Source organism: Balaenoptera musculus, chromosome 15 (genome assembly GCF_009873245.2).
Source record: "Balaenoptera musculus isolate JJ_BM4_2016_0621 chromosome 15, mBalMus1.pri.v3, whole genome shotgun sequence".
Taxonomy (NCBI): domain Eukaryota; kingdom Metazoa; phylum Chordata; class Mammalia; order Artiodactyla; family Balaenopteridae; genus Balaenoptera; species Balaenoptera musculus.
The window spans coordinates 18,493,185-18,509,463 of record NC_045799.1 but is presented as its reverse complement, the minus strand read 5'-3'; the positions used below and the strand labels follow the sequence as shown (position 1 = coordinate 18,509,463).

General features: G+C 44.8%; 1 long non-coding RNA gene and 1 other non-coding gene across 2 annotated transcripts in view; one reads left to right on the top strand and one right to left on the bottom strand.

Moving 5' to 3' along the window:
* LOC118880569 overlaps positions 1-16,279 on the bottom strand; it is a 49,466-nt gene that overhangs the window by 21,251 nt on the left and 11,936 nt on the right. The gene's annotated exons all lie outside the window — the stretch shown is intronic.
* Positions 9,769-9,840, top strand: TRNAD-GUC. Its single transcript has one exon. It is a non-coding gene; the product is annotated as a tRNA-Asp (tRNA).

The window sequence follows — 16,279 nt, the reverse complement described above, 5'->3', positions numbered from 1 at the left end:
ATGGGCTTGCCAACCAGATATCTATTGGCATGAGGCTATAAGGGGCTTCATGGGAGAAAATTCACCCTAAGCAAAGAGGGAACCAGAGAACAAGATGACCTAGTGAGTAAGGCCTTCATCCTGGGCAATTCTGAGTTCAGAGAGGGGGCTCCCACTTAGATTTGTGTCCAATGGACATCATACCTGAATCTTCAGGTGGAGTGGAGAGAGAGAGACTGAACTCGGAGAACTGAAAACATACTATAAATGGGAAAAGTGAAAGAGGTTCTACCCTAGACACTTTGTACAGCTCTGTCCCCAAGCAGAGCACAGCTGCTGGTCTTCTGTCGGTCCCCAGGGCATAATACCTTGCTCCTGTGCATCTCAGCATCAGGGGTAATGTCTGGAGAAAGAGAACACTGCCCAGTGATGTAGCTGCATCCACCGGAGTGTGGCTGGAACCAAAAAAGAATATATGTGCGGATGTCTCAGGATAACCTCCGAGGCTTGTAAACACACGTGAGACATCCCTGGGCCCCTGAATAATCTGTTCTGAGATTCTCCCCTGGAAGTGGAAGTTTTATGTTTGAAGCTGGGGGCAAGAGCCATCAAAATACAGGTTATTGGTTGAAGAACATTCCAAACAGGGCATGGTGACAATGATAACATGAATAGCTGCATCTTCCAGGACTAGCCCAGTTGCTATCTTTTAAAAAACGTCTAGTCATCTTCAGCTTGGTAGTGAATCTGCAGTGGAAAAACCTTGCCTGGTACACACATTTATGATAAAGAAGCCTTGTTTCTTAAAGGCTGAGTGCAGGGTTCAGCCTGGGGGCTGGGGGTGAGGGGGTACCCTCCCTCCCTCCCTCCCTCTCTCCCTCACCCCTTCTTTTTCTCCCTCCCTCCCTCTATAGCTCCTTCTCTCCCTCTCTCCATGCTTATCTCCTTCCGTCTGTCTCTATCTTTCTCTTTCTTTCCCTCTTCAGTCTTTTCCTCATCTATTTCAAGACCCTGCAGCAGTTACTTTCACAAAACCTGGTGGCTTATGCCTTCCAAGAGGGGAAGTTCGCAAATTGCAACAGAGTGTTGTTTTGTTTTGTTTTGTTTTGTTTTTCTTTGTTTTAAAGCTAAGCAGCAGGATCACGGAACCTGCAGGTTTGCTGCCTACTCAGCAGGACAAACAGAGCAGAGCTTGGAAGATGAAAGCCAAGCCTACCAGAAGAAAGGAAACATGAAGGAAGCTCACTGAAAGGGGGAGGAGACTTTGCTTAAGCCATCGGAATGGGAGAGGGACACTGCCCCAAGCATGTGCTGTTTCCCTTGTCCAGATGGTGTCATTTGCCCTGCAAAACAAGTTAACAGACAACATGATTTGGATGCTCAGAAATAAATGTGTGAGTAAGTCATTTGGGAAATGATGCCCACAGCCATTGTACTTAAACAGAAGAGATTCAACCATATTTGAAAACAACTGCCCTGCATTGCTAGCCTACAGTTCATTTGAATACTCTGTTTACATTGTATGTTTACCAGCCATATTTGCACAAGAGAACTTCCACCTGCTTGTTGTTTACTTAGGGCACATACTGTATTTACATGGTATAGACCAGAGTGGGAAAACTAGTCATACCAGTTTGGGACTGGAAAGAGTGGGAAGCTCACATGATATGTTCATCTTGGTTTCCCCAGACTCACTCCCCCTGCCACAGGGGTTAGCACATGGTAAACACTATATCTTCATCATCATCATCACCATCATCATCATCACCACCATCCTCTCATCACCTCAGGTAGAATGGTTTACTATGTGCTAGGCACTATTCTTAGAGCTCACAACGCTCAAGGTAAGTATATACTGTTACCAACCAGGGTTCTCGGCCTTCCCCAATCAATACAAATGAACTAGAGGACAGACAAGAAATTCAGGCAAGGCTTTACTGGGGCTCTGGCGACTGCAGGAGGGAGTGAAAACAAGTAACAGGTTCCCTTGCACACTCTCTGAGTAGGGGGCAAGCTGGTTCCTTATATGGGGTGAGGGTAGTGGGTGTGTCCAGGGGTCGGGCCGGAGGGCTGGCTTACGTGTTTTGCCCACCCCTTTGGTGGTGTTGTGTGCAAGGGGCATGCGCAGTACCCTGCTTTTGCTCCTGACACCGTTTTTGCTCTCTGCTCTTCAGAAGTGGCTGTTGGGTTTTTTTGGTCTTTTTGTATCTTTTTGTCCATAATTTGCCCCAACTGCAGCATGCACACAGTTATTTTTAGTCCCTTATAGTTTCTTTGTATTTTGTAGCTCAAGGAGACATTTGTCCAGGTGCAAGCATGGCAGCACTGCAGCAAAGGGTCCCAGGTCCCAGGCCTGTCTCAGTACCACTATTATCTCCATTATACAGATGAGAAAACTGAGGCAGAGTTTCTGAAACTTGCCTATGGTTAAGTAGCGAGTACATGCTACAGCCAGGATGCTAAAGCCAGCATTCAAATCCAGGCAGTCTGGATGCATGTGTTTAGTGCCGGTTGTTATTCAAGACTTTCTGTTCAAGATGGCAGATTGAACAAGTGCAACTGATTACTAACCTTCTTCCCCCAAATCCTATTAAATAATCCTACTAAAGTAATAATAGTGCAGGAATTTTTTTTTTTAATTTTTTTTTTTTAATGCTATTCTTGTCTGCTTACATTCTTTTTATTTTTATGTATGTATGTATGTATGGCTTTGTTGGGTCTTCGTTTCTGTGCGAGGGCTTTCTCTAGTTGTGGCAAGCGGGGGCCACTCTTCATCGCGGTGCGCGGGCCTGTCACCATCGCGGCCTCTCGTTGCCGAGCACAGGCTCCAGACGCGCAGGCTCAGTAATTGTGGCTCACGGGCCGAGTTGCTCCGCGGCACGTGGGATCTTCCCAGACCAGGGCTCGAACCCGCGTCCCCTGCATTGGCAGGCAGATTCTCAACCACTGCGCCACCAGGGAAGCCCATGCAGGATTTTTTTAAAGGTTTAAATCTACAAAGATGAAGAGGGTGGGAGAGGAGATAATGTCCCCAAGCAGGAATAAAATTTTAGAAGCTGGAGAGCAGATGAACGAATGCGGGTTGACTTAGGAGACCCAGAAAGCTATCTTAAACTGGCTGTGGGAAAAGCCAAGAATCAGAGACCTGTTTTCACAACAGAATCCACCCCCCCTCCAAAAAAAAAGCTCAGGGATTGGTAACACCGCCAGATGGGGCTAGAACAGGAAGATTGGTTTAAAGTCTAAAATGTGGACCCCCAGTTCTCCTCCACAGCCCCAGCAGATTATTCAGAGAAGGTAAAATTGGGCTTCTAGATTTGGGGATGCCAGGTACAATTGAGGCCAGGGGTGTCCTCTGCTGAAAACAGTGTTTTCAGACTGCATGTTGAAACTCCCACTCATTTCTTCTTTCAAAGCTGCTAGGATGCCAGGATCATACCCTCTAGGCAGGAGTGTGACCAACCCTTCTCTCTGGGGAATCTGCCCAGCCTAAGAAGGGTCTAACAAATGGATCCTGGGGGTCACCTCACAGTGAAGTTCTCAAACCACATGCCCAAGCCAAGTGCAAAGAGCTTCTGATTAGTTTTTTGGTGCTTTCCTCTTATGTATTATCACGTAACCTAAACTTCTAAACCTAAATCTAATCTAATCATCCAAACAACCACTAAACATCCCCAAACATTTGAGAAAAGCTCCAATGTGAAAGATAGAAATCCAAACTAACAGGTGCAATTTGAAGGAATTCAAGATGATAGACAGGAGGTAAGATTAGACACTGCACCCATGAAAAAAGAACAGGGTGTTATAAAATGGGGATCAATCACATCAAGAAAGAAGTCTTGGAAATAAAAGCAGTTATAATGGAAAGGATGGAATCATTTTGCTTGGATATTTAGAGGATGTTGCTGCGTGGTCTTCCCTCTTCTACTTGCAAAGTCTGATGCCATTATGATTTTGATATTTTTTATGAAAATCGTTTTAACTCTCTAGAAGCTTTTAGGATCTTCTGTCACCAGCGATCTGATATTCCTCAAAGATGTGATTTGGGGGTAGAAATATTTTCAGTGTTTGTTTTGGCTATTCTTTAGAATCTTTGTATCTGAAAACTCACATTTTCTGGGATATTTCAATTATTTTCAATATTTTTCTACTACTTATTGGATAATTTCCTTCCATCTGTTCTCTCTGTTCTTTATTTTTGGAACTTCTATTACTCAATTGTTGTACCTCCTCATTGGTGCCCAAATTCTCTCATATTTCCTTTCTTATTGCCCATCTCTTTATCATTTTGTCTTTCAGAGAGATTTCCTCATTTCCACCTCATTTCTGGGCCAGTGCTGTCTAGGGAACCCCAGGAAGTCTGGATTGGAGAATCCAGGGAGGCAAGCCCTCCAGGGAGACTGTGACATCCTCTGATGTGGCATCCATCTTCCGATAGTGTTTGAGCTGTAGGTGTGGGGGACGGTATTGGGAGCAAACCCCCGTCTGGCTCTCTTGATGCTGTAGTACTGAGACCTCGTTATGACCCTCTTGTCCATAGCCCCTCCTCAGCTTTCCCAGCCTCCAATCCAAATCATTTTCATTCTGCCCCTAGAGCAGAAGCTATAGATAGAAGTGGGGGAATTGGGAATGTAAGATTGTCTTCTGAACCCTGGTGTATTAATACATCCCTTTAAAGCCACTCTTGCTACTGACCATCCCAAAGAACTGGATTCTATGAGTGCCCAGGGAATGACCAAGACTCCAGTTTAGGTACTCCCTTCAAAGAGCCAATGCCTGGGTAAAAGGCAGGGGTCAATCTGATAGTCTCCTATAGCAGTTTAGGGACTCACAACTCGTCAGGAACATGGGACAGGAAGATTTTTGTTAGACCTCAGGTAACACACCGTTGCCTAGGCCTTGCTGCGTCCTGGGATGCCAGAGGACTTGTTTCCTTAGCAATGATAATCATGTGACAGGAACACACAGAGATCCACAGATGTTGCTTAGCAACTAGGCTGCACCTGCTGGGGCTCTAGGCCGGCAGCTTGGGCTGGGGAGCTTGGCTTTGAACTTGGAAACTCCCATCAGGGCTGGCAAAAGGGGGAAGACCTAATTTTGGCACATCCAGCTTTGGCCCTGGGCTTTTGCAGGGATGGCTGAGGTACAAATGGGGAAACTGAGGCAGAGGGGACTGGCTTTCCCATAGTAATGGGATGTGGGAAGTAGTGGCAGATGTGGGAAGGGCAGGGCTGGACAGGAGAAGTGACTGTTGGGCTGATGTGGGGAGCAGTTCTCTGTCTGACCCACCCTGGAGAAAACTCTGACATCTCAGAGGATGGGCCTCCAGAACCCTGAGGACGGATGTGTCTGGTTCAGGACCCAACTCCACAGGGCTTTTCAGGAAGTCAAATCAAGCCAGAGCATTTGGGCCCTCAGTATCAGTCCAAGGAGAATTTCCCTCTGCAAGAAATCAGAGCTCTTCACAATGGGCAGATATTGGTGGTGGTCAGGAGGTACAAGCAACCAGCCTCAGGAACCTGGCTCTTCAAGGACAGGGCCACAGGGAGCTGTCCATGGTTTGGGTGTCCTCCCCACCTGCTCTCCCTCTGACCTCTGCCAGGGCACAGTTGGCTGGAGGGAGGCTGTGGAGTTACACTGCTCGGGATTTTGAATTCAGCTTCCTTTCCCAAGGGCAAGGGATTACATTTTGTGTTTCTGTTTCTCTATCTGTACAACGGCAATGATAAGAATGACCACCTCATGGATCATCGTAAGGATTAAATGAGTTAAACCATGAAAAAGTGATTATCGCACTTCTTGGCATACAGTATAAGTACTCAGCATACTCCCACCCCAACCCTCCGCCCCCAGCAACTGGCCCAAGAGACAGATTCACCACGTTTTCTCTCATCTCTCTTGATGCTCCCAAAGCCCCCTTCCCCTGAGGAGCTTGCCGAGGGTTTGAACATCCTTGATCAGGATTTTGTTTAGTGAGCCAATGCTTCTCCAAACTTTCTTGCCCCAAACACCCCCATTCTTTACGCTGGTGGTGCTAGAAAATTGCATGTGTAGCATGTTGCTTTAAGAGCTAATTATTAGAGAAATGCAATTCAAAACCATAAGGAGGGGGCTTCCCTGCTGGTCCAGTGGTTAAGACTCAACGCTTCTACTGCAGGGGGTGCGGGTTCAATCCCTGGTCAGGGAACTAAGATCCCGCATGCCATGTGGCACGGCCAAAAAATTAAACAAACAAACAAACAAACAAAAACACTACAATGAGGTACCACCTCACACCAGTCAAAATGGCCATCATCAAAAAATCTACAAACAATAAATGCTGGAGAGGGTGTGGAGAAAAGGGAACCCTCCTACACTGTTGGTGAGAATGTAAATTGTTTCAGCCACTATGGAAAAGAGTATGGAGGTTCCTCAAAAAACCAAAAATAGAACTACCATATGATCCAACAATCCCACTCCTGGGCATATATCCGGACAAAACCATAATTCGAAAAGATACATGCACCTCAATGTTCACTGCAGCACTATTTACAATAGCCAAGACACGGAAGCAACCTAAATGTCCATTGACAGACGAATGGATAAAGAAGATGTGGTACATATACACAATGGAATATTACTCAGCCATAAGAAGGAATGAAATAATGCCATTTGCAGCAACATGGATGGACACAGAGATTATCATACTAAGTGAAGTAAGCCAGACAGAGAAAGACAAATATCATGTAATATCACTTATACGTGGAATCTAAAAAAAAAATGATACAAATGAACTTATATACAAAACAGAAATAGACCCACAGACACAGAAAACAAACTTATGGTTCCCAAAGGAGAAAGCAGGGGAGGGATAAATTAGGAGTTTGCGACTAACATATACACACTACTATATATGAAATAGACAACCAACAAGGACCTACTGTAGAGCACAGGGAACCATACTCAGTACTTTGTAATAATCTATAATGGAAAAGAATCTGAAAAAAAATAGATATATCGTACATCCCTTCTCCGAGCCTCCGTGTTCTCAACTGTAGTCCAGGAAGTGACAGCACCTAACCTCCTCGGTATGAGATAGGACCGACTTTTTTTTTTTTTTTTTTTTTTAAGGATTCGTTTTTTTATAGCTGCTTTATTTATTTATTTATTTATTTTTGGCTGTGTTGGGTCTTCGGTTCGTGCGAGGGCTTTCTCTAGTTACGGCAAGTGGGGGCCACTCTTCATCACGGTGCGCGGGCCTCTCACTATCGCGGCCCCTCCCGTTGCGGGGCACAGGCTCCAGACGCGCAGGCTCAGTAGTTGTGGCTCACGGGCCCAGCTGCTCCGTGGCATGTGGGATCTTCCCAGACCAGGGCTCGAACCCGTGTCCCCTGCATTAGCAGGCAGATTCTCAACCACTGCGCCACCAGGGAAGCCCAGGACCGACTTTTGATAAATGTTAGCAACGTTGACGTGTGTTGATAGAGGCAGGACCTAAGATTTCTCTCTTTCTGTGGATGACATCTTTGTGAGCTGGCTCCAAATGAGACTGTGAGGCCAAAGGGGATGACTGATTCCCGCGGTCCCTCAAAGTGAAAGAGGAAACAGTTAAAGCAGCTCGTGGTTGAAGTGCCCCCATCTCTACCCTGAGCGGACGCTGGCAGCTGCAGTAGCAGCTTTGCCCTCCTGGACCCAAGACCCTGACTTTGCTGCTCTCTGGTACCGAGGGAATCCCGGCCAGCCTGCCTCAGGCCTTCTCCCTGCCCTTCACTCCAGCTGGCCCTGGGGCCCCTCAGCTTGCCCCCTCTCCCTCCAAGAGGAGGCTGGTGCCTGCTCTTCCTTCTTTCTCAGCTGGGCTTGTTCCCCAGATGACCCTACAGCTGCATCTTTCCAAAATTAGCTGGATCCTGCATTTGACTCTGGTAATGAATTACCCAAATTGAGTAGTTAACTGGTTCACAGGAAGATAATTAGATTTGCTGAGTCCCTGTTACAGGCAAATAAAGAGGAGGATTGTTTCTCAATTGCCTTCATTAAAGGGAGTTGCTCTCATCCAGGGGCCCTGCCCTGGAGGCCATCGGGGCCCTGTAGGGTTCCCTAGCGCTCCTGGTGCTGCATTCCCAAATAGAGAGTCAGGTGATACAGTGTAGCCAGTGCAGGCTTCCGACTCTAAAAGGCTGGGGTTGAAGCCCCAGCTCCACCACTTACCACCTTTGTGACCTTGGACATGTGATACAACCTCTCTGAGCCTCACTTTCCTCATCTGAAAATGGGAATAGTCTTGTGTGCCTCACAGGGGTATTAGAAGAATTGAATGATATAATGTAAAAAAAATACATGGTTCTTCACTCATTGATGATATAATGTAAAAAAAATACATGGTTCTTCACTCATTGATAAATTTTTCATTGATAAAGTTCACGAAGTTCATTGTTCGTTGATGAAGTGTTCATTGGTTGGGAGCTAGTTTACCATAGTATCATCATTATTGTTGCCACCACAGCACCATGCCTCCCTATCATGGAAACAGAACAGATTCTCTCAGCCAGTGAAACATACATGGAACCAGGGGAACGTTAAGCCAACATTAAATCCAGCATTATATGCTGATTGATGCAGAGCTTACACAGGATGGGGAAGATGTGAGGGTCTCTTCCAGCCTATTCAGCTCGTCCCCTGTCCTCCTGATATTGGCTCTGCCTTTTGGACCTAGGCTCTCTGGGTCACCATGTGGCCACCCATCTCTCAGCAGCAAGTTCCCAGAAACCCCCTCCTAAACACAGCATCTCATACCCACCTATGAGAGCCAGCCCCTTGACCTTTTAAAATTTCATTTACTCCTCTCAAGCCCAGCACCCTCTAGGGTTTATCACTCTGACACTTCTGGTAGGTATAGACCTACATGTAGAAGTCAAGGGAGTTCTCTGGTGGCCTAGTGGTTAGGATTCCAGGCTTTCACTGCCATAGCCCAGGTTCAGTCCCTGGTCGGGGAACTGAGATCCCTCAAGCCCCTCGGCATGGAAAAAAAAAAAAAAAAAAAAGGAAGTCAAAAGCCAGACCTTTGATTGGCAGTTCTGGAGCCAGACTGCTTGAGTTTGAATTCAGTGTGGGCATCTGTTGTGCCCTTATAAAATGGGGTTGATAACAGTAGTATCCACGTCATAGAGTGATTATGACTAAATACATGTGTGGTGATTAGAGCACTGCTTGGAATTTGTAAGTGCTCAAAAAGTGCTATCTATTATTACCATCTAGTTCTGACGTTGGATTAGGGCAAGGAAAGGTCTATAGATAGAATGGAGAAAGGCAGGGCCAGAGGGCTTCACCTGGGTACAGGACTCAGAGTGGAATATCTTAGAGACACTTGGACCATCTCCACTGGGAAGATTAACTTCTGGGTATAATTTCTCATATCCTCTTAGGTAACTATGTTGTATTGTCTCGTTTCTGCTCGAACCCTTAACAGTTCATCCTCCGGACTCACTCTCAGCGGATAATTTTGCTTTTTGTTTCACTGAGAATATACAAGTGATTGGAAAAGAACTTTGACAAGCACACATTTACTCCCCACCTGGACTCTGTCCATATATCCTGCTTTCCTTTCTGTCACTATAGATGAACTGCCTGTGTTCTTTCCCAAGGCCAACCTTTGCCTTATCACTAGATCCCATCCTTTCTTTCTTACTCAAGGACATCACTCCAGCAATTTACTATCTCTTTCCTGCAGCATCATTTTTTTTTCTACTGGAACATCCTATCAGCATAAAAATATGCTTTATTTCTTCATTATAAAAAACAAAGCAAGGGAGTTCCCTGGTGGTATAGTGGTTAGGATTCAGCACTGTCACTGTTGTGGCCCAGGTTCAATCCCTGGTCGGGGAACTGAGATCCCGCAAGCTGAGTGGTAAGGCCAAAAAGAGAAGCAAAACCCTCTTGATCTCACAACCTTTCCAGCTATTACCTCACTGCTTTGCTTCCCTGTACAGCAAAACTTGTTGAAAGTAGTTGTTAATAAATGCTGTGTCCAAATTTTTCTCCTCCCATTCTCTCTTGAATCCACTCCACTTAGGTCTTCACATCCACCACTCTACCAAGACTGGATTATTGTAATCACTAATGGCCTCCATATTGCTAAATCCAGTGGTCAATGGACAGTTATTATCTTGCTTGACCATGAGTTGGAGAGGGGTTATCTGGCCACCAAATCTCTCTTTCTTCCTATCTGGACCATATCTCCTAAACTTATCTGTAGTTACATATGGCCATATGACTGGGTTCTGGCCAATGGAATGTGGGTGGAAGGGAGTTATGCAACTTCCAAGCCTGACTCATAGAAACGTCTTGTACTGGATATTTGCTCCTCCAGATCCACTCCTCACCTTGCTCACGCTGTTATGTGCCGCGGGAGCCTAACCACTAGGGACTTTTAACAATGAGCCTTCTGGTTTCTGGTTGGGTTGAGTCAATGGGAGGTACCTGCAGGAGACTGGAGGGAGAGAACAGAGTGAGGTCAGGGTATTTGTTCCCCTGGCTCTCTCCTGTGGGGTTGAGTTGGCTGTTTTCCTCTGATTCAAAGCTTCAGTCCGGCATCCCTCCCCATGTATTTCTTTCTCTCCCCCATTTCTACTACCGTTTACTTTCCCTTGTCTCTTCAGACCTGGGGTGGTAATAGCTCCCACTATCAACCATATCAGAGTTATAGGAATCCTGTAATGGTTTTCCTGCCCCTGCTCACAGCTTTTTTTTTTTTTTTTTTTTAACTTTTTGGCCATACTGCACAGCATGTGGGATCTTTGTCCCCTGATCAGGGATGGAACCCGCGTTCCGTGCATTGGGAGCGCAGAGTCTTAACCACTGGACCACCAGGGAAGTCCTGCTCACACTTTTATAGGCAGTCTCTTTGTTAAACCTTTCTCAAATTACCCAGCTTGAATGTGTCCTGTTTCTTGCCAGACTCTTTACCAATACATTTCCCGTGCACCATCCTCATCTGCAACCCCCATTTACTGGCTGACATCGGCACCTTTAGTGACCTTGAAAACCACAAGTTGAGGGACTTCCCTGGTGGCACAGTGGTTAAGAATCTGCCTGCTAATGCAGGGGACATGGGTTCGAACCCTGGTCTGGGAAGATCCCACATGCCGCGGAGCAACTAAGCCCGTGCGCCACTACTGAGCCTGTGAGACACAACTACTGAGCCTATGTGCCACAACTACTGAAGCCTGCATGCCTAGAGCCCGTGCTCCACAACAAGAGAAGCCTCCACAATGAGAAGCCCACGCACTGCAATGACGAGTAGTCCCCACTTGCTGCAACTAGAGAAAGCCTGTGCGCAGCAAGCAGCAAAGACCCAATGCAGCCAAAAATAAATAAATAAAATTGAAAAAGAAAACTGCAAGCTGAAGATGACTCAGCCTCTGGCATCATGGGACCCTGATTATCATCATGGAGCAGAGAACCGCTTCTCCTTTCCTTTTATCCTTCCCCTCTGCTGCTGAATATACTTTATACGAGTGAGAAATAAACATATTGCCTATGCCACTGAGACATGGGGATGTCTCTATCATGGTAGCTTAGTTCTGCTGGGACTAATACAACCTACCTGCAGTATTTGGCACAGTTGATGATTCTCTGTTCTTGGAAACACTTCCTGTGCTTACTTCCATGACGGTGCATTCTTCTAGTTTTCCTTCTACTTCAGTAACTACTCTTTCTTAGTCTTCTCTGTTGCTTCTTCCTCATCTCTCCAACTAAGTTGGATTTCCCCAGACTCAGTCCTTGATCCTCTTCTTTATCTCCACTTACTTCCTGGTGACCTCATCCAGTCTCATGGCTCTAAACACCCCCAGATTTATATCTCCAACCCTGACTTCTCTCAAGAACTCTTGGCTTGCATATCCAACTACTTGCTTGATATTCTTCTTTAGATGTCTAATAGCATCTCAGACATAACACGTCCAAAATTAAATTTCAGACCTCTTCGAAACTTGCTCATCCTATAGCTTCGCCATGTCAGGAAACAGCAACTCCATGCTTCCAATTGCTCAGCCCCAAAACCTTGGTCTATCTCTTGTTCTCTTACCCTATGTTCAATTTGTCAGCAAATCCTATCAGCTCTATCTTCAAAATATATTCAGAATCTAACCGTTTTACTGCCTGTGCTATCTTGGCCTCAGGAGGTACCAGGATTTGAGAAGGGAAACAGTCCTGCCACATCACTGTCAGCATCATCTATTACTGAATCCTAGCCTTGAACTGGTTTGATTGTGGATTCTTCCAAGAACTCTTTCCTAAACCCCATCAAATCTTCCTGGTTCTCTCCTCAGACACAGACCTATAGACCAGACTGTTTCCAGAGAACTCATTCTCCCATCCCAGCAGACATAGGGCATCAAGACCTCCTATAAGGAACATTCAGCAGAGGAATGGGATAAGCACCATTAACAGCTTTTAGCACAATTTGAACTGGCTCTGGGGTGGGAGAATAAATAGTTTTGAGGAGATCTTCACCCCCAAAACCTCAAAGAATGGCCACTGGATCCTCATTGAGCTCTGTTTCCCTAGAGGAGAAATTGACCTTCTCCTTAGGATTCCAAAGATATTTATCTGGGTCATTCCCCAGATAAATATAGGTAAGTATAAAAGATAGGTCATTCCTATCAACCAAAGGATGGATGTTGACACAGTCAGGAGCTCACCTGGGAAGTCTGGATCCCATAGAAGCCAGAGTGATGCTTTACTGACTCCCAATAATGTATTTTAAGCAGAAGAATGGCATGACTAGATTTGTAACCTAGAAAAGGTTACTCTGAAAAACAAAACAACAAAAACAAAATAAAGGGATTACCTTGGAGGCTGATGTGAAAAATGAACTGACGAGGGACAAGAACGGATGGAGAGAGACCAGGAAGGTGTGGCAGCAATCTATATGTTGAGAGGAGATGAGTGGGGTGATCTGAGGAAAGGCGATGCAAATAAGGATGGGCGGAAATGGCTGAATTCAAGAAACAGTATTCTCTTTTCTTTAGAAGGAGTGATCTTTCTAAAAAGCACCTTGAATAGCATGATTCTCTAAAGTTCTTCCATAGCTGCCCAGGGCCTCCAAGCTGGAGCTCAAAGTCCTCAGCATGGCTCATCTCAGCTCTGTGTACACCACAGGCTCTGCCATCCTGAGATGCTGTCAGTGCCCCGTAAGCACGAGGGGAGCTCAGGCACCCAAAGGTTTGCACAAAAAAATTCTTTCATGCTTCGTGTGCCTTATTCCCAAAATTTCTGTCCTGTGGCTTCCGTCCCAACCACTAAAATACTATCACCAAGTTCATCAATGACTTTCTTCTTGTTAAATCTAAAATACATTTTGAATTCTTATCTTATTTGATCTCAGTGAACTCAACATTTGGCTACTTCTGCTTCTTGAAATATATATATATATATTTCCCATTTTTATAGTATGTGCTCAGCCCTATTCCGGGTGCAAGGGATAGAGTGTTGGGAAAATCAGACATTATTCTCAGCCTCAAATAAGATGTGAAGTGGTCCAACCAAGAAGAGAAGTGGAGGGGGCACTTCCCTGGTGGCGCAGCGGATGAGACTCCGTGCTCCCAATGCAAGGGGCCCAGGTTCGATTCCTGGTCAGGGAACTAGATCCCACATGCATGCTGCAACTAAGAGTTCGCAGGCCACAACTAAGGAGCCTGCCTTCTGCAACTAAGACCCGGCGCAACCAAATAAATAAATAAATATTAAAAAAAAAAAGGATAGGAGTGGAGGAACACTAGCAATTTAAGGAGAGGAATAAAAAGCCAAGCAACTTGGTCTGTTATTATTTATCATGGTTTTGGAGGTTCTAGAAAATGCCAAGCCACTTGTTGCGGAGCACGGGCTTTAGGTGCATGGGCTTCAGTAGTTGTGGCTCGTGGGCTCTGGAGCGCAGGCTCAGTAGTTGTGGCACATGGGCTTAGGTGCTCTGTGGCATGTGGGATCTTCCTGGACCAGGGATCGAACCCATGTCCCTTGTATTGGCAGGTGAATTCTTAACCACTGCACCACCAGGGAAGTCCCTAAAAATATCTTATTTTCTAATGTTATTATTTAATAACAAAATGCAAGAGGTTCCACTAAAAAAAAAAATTATATGAATAAGATAATTTGATAAGGTGTCTTCTTACAAGATAAATATATAAAAAATCCATAGCATTTCTCTCATTTTACTAATAAATACTTAGAAATGGAAATGGGGAAATATTCTATTAATAATAACTTCAAAACATCAAGAATATTTAAGAATACATTTAATAAGAAAGGCATAGGAGGGAACCCCCTGGCTGTCCAGTGGTTAGGACTCATTGTTCTCACTGCCCGGGTTCAATTTCTGGTTGGGGGACTAAGATCCCACAAGCCACTTGGCATGGCCAAAAAAAATTACATTAAATTAACAAGTCAAAAACTTAAGAAATAATTATAAAAAAGGAAAGGCATAGGAAAAGCTGTATAAAAACGGTACAGTTTATTGGAAGACATAAAGAAATCAATAAAAAGTGGAGGGAAAGCTTAATACAAAAATGTTAATTTTCTCCAAATTTATATGTCAATTTATTGGAATTCCATTTAGATTATCATAGGGTTTTGTTTGAATTGGATAAAGTGACTTCGTAGGGAAGAACAAATGCCTGAAAACTATGAAGAGTCTTATATCATCAGATATTAATTAATAGAGAAGAGCAAACTGAGGTAACAAGATTTTACATCCACTAGACTGCTAAAGAACAAAAAGGAACTACTGCTGGTGAGGATGTGGAGAAATGGTGCTCTCATACATTGCTGATGGAAATGTAAATGATGCAGGGAATTCCCTGGCAGTCCAGTGGTTAGTACTCTACGCTTTCACTGCTGAGGGCCCAGGTTCAATCCCTGGCTGGGGAACTAAGATCCGACAAGCCACGGGGCAGAGCAAAAAAAAAAAAACAAAAAAAAACAAAAAAGAAATGTAAATGATGCAGGCTTTCTGGAAAGCAATCTAGTAACATCTATTAAAATTTAAAATACATACACCCTAGGGCTTCCCTGGTGGCGCAGTGGTTGAGAATCTGCCTGCCAATGCAGGGGACACGGGTTCGAGCCCTGGTCTGGGAAGATCCCACATGCCACGGAGCAACTGGGCCCGTGAGCCACAATTACTGAGCCTGCGCGTCTGGAGCCTGTGCTCCACAACAAGAGAGGCCGCGATGGTGAGAGGCCCGCGCACCGCGATGAAGAGTGGTCCCCACTTGCCACAACTAGAGAAAGCCCTCGCACAGAAACGAAGACCCAACACAGTCATAAATAAATTAAAAAAAAAAAAAAGAACGTGAAAAAAATAAAATAAAATAAAATACATACACCCTAAAAAAAAGTACATATACCCTTCATCCTTCATCCAGCTAGCCTACTTTTAGGATTCTATCCCTCAGAAACAACAGCAACACTACACAAGAACATATGTTTACTACTTCATTGTGTTAATAGTGAAAGAAAAATTGGAAACAAAGCAAATGTCCAATAATGGGAGGATTGGGGAATCAGGTCTGGTACTTGTTTGAAGTCACCAAAAAATATGAATTAGAGCTATACTAATTGACATGGATAGAATTTCACAAGGTTGTATTGACTGAAGAAAACAAGATGAAGAAAGTATTTTTTCCCTCCCTGAAAATAACAAAAAAAACCTATACAGTAAGTCCCCTACATATGAACCTTCAAGTTGCGAACTTTCAAAGATGTGAACATGCGTTCACATGTCCAGTCACATAAGTTAGTTCACTTGTCTGGTGTACATTGTCATGTGCGTGCATCCTCTACAAGTGTTTGTGCTTTTGTGTACTTTACTGTATAGTACTGTATAGAGTACAGTAGTACAGTATCTTTATTTCAAGCCCAGGATATCCAGAAGCAAGTGTAAAAGCAGCGGATGTAGAGCTGGTACTGCTAAGAAGTGCAAAGAGAGACAAGAGGAAGAAGGAGTAACTGAAGAACCGAAGAGATTCACGACACAGGCAATGGCAAGGGGATTTTCTTTATTTGAGGAGGCACTTAGTTTTTGAGGCACAGGATCCGAACGTAGAACAGTACACGAAGGTCGCAGCAGCCATTCAGAATGCAATCCAGTGCTACCGTTGTCATCTATGATGAGAAAAAAAGAGCTACTACCCAGACATCACTGGATTATTTTTTCAAGAGGGTAGACAGAATTGAATCCAGCAAGGAACCAGAACCTAAGCCATCAACGTCAGGCGTGAGTGAAATTGCAGCTTGCCCTCCATCTCCTATTGTTGACCATCCTTCA